The sequence below is a fragment of the Triticum dicoccoides genome, chromosome 6B, assembly GCF_002162155.2.
Source record: "Triticum dicoccoides isolate Atlit2015 ecotype Zavitan chromosome 6B, WEW_v2.0, whole genome shotgun sequence".
Taxonomy (NCBI): Eukaryota; Viridiplantae; Streptophyta; class Magnoliopsida; order Poales; family Poaceae; genus Triticum; species Triticum dicoccoides.
The window spans coordinates 26,460,795-26,464,272 of record NC_041391.1 but is presented as its reverse complement, the minus strand read 5'-3'; positions in this window follow the sequence as shown (position 1 = coordinate 26,464,272).

Here is a 3,478-nt window from a genome sequence, read left to right as displayed (position 1 = left end):
TACCCTAGCTGGCTAGCTTGCATCGTAACTTTACATCCATAATTAGTGACGCCGCCGTTCCAGTTTTCGACGCCCTCGCCCCCGTTCGCCTCTTGCCCTTCTCGCCCATCTCCTGTCTCCTCATCTCCTGGCTGAGGCTCGGTGGCTCTGTCCTGCTCTTGATTCTCGATCAGGGATCAGAGATTCAGGTAAATGGCTGCTGCACTTGTCAATTCTTCCTTCAGTCCCGCTTCAATCCACAAACTAGCAAGTCGATTCTCATCTTGTATCCATGTCGAATTGATGCTCTAGATTGTTTTTGCTTTGGTAATTTTGTTGTGTAATTTGTGATTCTATGGTCATTGATTCTGAGTTTTTGACCACCCTCACAACTATCATGATAACTTGTGTAATTTGTAGTTCCCTGTTCCCATCGATCTGTTCACATCTTCAACTCTGTGTGCCGGCTAGTTCTTATTTTTGTGATGCAGTCCGTTATCTTCTATTAGTTCCTACCTACGATTATGTCGAACTTATACAGCATGTTAATTCTCCATGACTCCATTCCAATCTGCAGGCAGCAGCTATGAAGAGAAAAGCAGGGCCAAACACCATTAAGATTAATGCTTTTTTAAGCCACTTGCTTCAAGTTCTCAACCTACTGAAATTGTTAGTGAGGCGGATGTGCAAGTTACAAATCCGAGTCCAGTTAACGCTTCTGATCAGGAAATGCCGGACGTGGTAAATGTTGCAGAACAAACAGAAGTTATAACCACACCTTATCAGAGAGACCTAGTAAACGTTGTCAAATTTGGGAGCTCCCACCGGACAAGCAAGATGATGCTCGGCATTTTTATAATCTAAGGGAGCATATCGACCAGAGTTGGAAGAATACCCATTTGATGAAAATTCTAAACACCGTCGTCGATTTCAGAAAGATTGATACACAAATTTCTGGTGGTTTGAGTATTCAACACACACTGATAGCGCATATTATTGTCAGTTTCACCTTGATACACAAATTTTGCTTCATGTTACATCAGTTTCACCTTGCATAAATTTTTATTTGTAAGCTTGAACTTTCTCTCAATTTGAAATTTAGAAACTATTGTCTTATTTGAAAGAAAATGTTCAAATTCTAATAGTATCATACAGGCCACATATTATTTTTTGGAAAATGTCCATCATTATATCTAGGAAAATATTAGATCTGGACCAACTTGCTGAATTCCAGGCACGTGTGTGATGTCTACTAGGCAACTTTATACTTGTAGACTCGTGTTGGGCCTCCAAGCGTCGAGTTTTATAGGACAATAGCAATTTTCCCTCAAGTGAATGACCTAAGGTTTATCAATCCGTGAGAGATGTAGGATGAAGATGGCCTCTCTCAAGCAACCCTGCAATTAAATACAAGGCCTCTCCCAACACTCCCAATACAATGGAAAATTGTATAGGTGCACTAGTTCGGCGAAGAGATGGTAATAAAAGTGTAATATGGATGATAGAAATATATTTTTATAATCTGAATAAATAAATAAAAATAGCAAGGTAGCAGTTGATAAAACGGAGCACAAACGGTATTGCAATGCTTGAAAACAAGGCCTAGGGTCTGTACTTTCTCTAGTGCAATCTCTCAACAATTCTAATCTAATTGGATCATATAACCATCCCTCAAAGTGCGATAAAGAATCACTCCAAAGTTCCAATCTAGCGAGAAACATAAGAAGAAATTGTTTGTAGCTATATTTTCCAATCGATCTATCAAGAGTTCGTACTAAAATAACACCAAGTTATTCTCTAGTGCAATCTCTCAACAATGTTAATCTAATTGGATCATATAACCATCGCTCAAAGTGCGATGAAGAATCACTCCAAAGTTCCTATCTAGCGAAGAACATAAGAAGAAATTGTTTGTAGCTATTCTTTTCAATCGATCTATCAAGAGTTTGTACTAAAATAACACCAAGTTATTCTTTTCGTTCGATCTATCAAGAGTACGTCCTAAAATAACATCAAAGCAAATTCAGATTCATAATACTCAATCAAACACAAAGAACCTTAAAGAGTGCCTCAAGATTTCTACCTAAGAAACAAAGACGAGAACATGCATCAACCGCTATGCATAGATTACCCAAATGTGACCTCGGGAGTCCGCGGGTTGAGTGCCAAAACACATATAAAGTGAATCACTATGATACCCCATTGCCACCATGGATATTCATAGCAAGACATATATCAAGTGCTCTCAAATCCATAAAGTGTTCAATGTGATAAAACGAAATATCAAAGGGAAAACCCAATTCATCACAACAAGATAGAGAGGGGAAAACACCATATGATCCAGCTATATTAACAAAGTCCCCAATAAATCAAGATCGTGCCATCAAGAACATGAGAGAGAGAGAAAGAGATATTAAACACATAGCTACGGGTACAAACCCTTAGCGCCGAGGGTGGACTACTCCCTCTTCATCATGGTGGTCGCCTGGATGATGAAGATGACTACCGATGATGATTTCCCCCTCCGGCGGAGTGCCGGAACAGGGTCTAGATTGGTTTTTCATGGCTTTAGAGGCTTGAGGCGGCGGAACGTTTGATCTAGGGTTATATCGAGGTTTTTTGGAATATTTGATGATTTATAGGGTGAAGAGGCAGTGCGGGAGGCCACCGAGGTGGGCACAACCCACCAGGGCGCGCCCTGGCCTCCATGCATGCCCAGGTGGGTTGTGCCCCCCTCGGGGCACCCCTCTGTTATTTCTTTGGCCCACTGGATGTGTTCTGGTCCAAAAAAAATCTTCAAGAAGTTTCGTTGCGTTTGGACTCCGTTTGTTATTGAGTTTCGCCGAAGTAAAAAATAAGCAAAAAACAGCAACTGGCACTGGACACTATAGCAATAGGTTAGTCCCAAAAAATGATATAAAGTTTCTATAAAATGATTATAAAACATCCAAGAATAATAATATAACAGCATGAAACAATCAAAAATTATAGATACCTTGGAGACGTATCAGTTTGAGCAGAGTCTCCTGATGTTGCAGCTTGTCGTAGCTTACGTGGGGTGGCGCCAGTGATGGTATGGGGAGTCTGGCGGTGGTGTTGCTGTAGATTTGGTGGAAGCGGGGATAACAGCAAGCATGTTACTGCTCTCACGTGAGCCCCGACTGGCGGTTTGCTGAATCTGTGGGGCATCGTCTAGCTCGTAGGTTCATGGTGGCATCCACACTGTGTAGGTCTTGCAGCTTCACGTGATAAGGGTGCATATCATCGAGGAACGTGTTCGTTGTCGTCCTGGCGACGTGGCTCAGTCGCCTGTATTGGCTGGTGCCTGAATGCGTATGTGGTGCATGGATGTTGAAGCATGAGTTGTCTGCATCACATCTTTACACCATGGGCACGACATCTTGAGTGCTCATCTTGACCCTACTTGGTGGGAGGAAGGCACACCTCGTTTTGTGGGGGTGTCTTTGTCGTTGGTCTGAGCTAGTGATTCAGAGCCCTA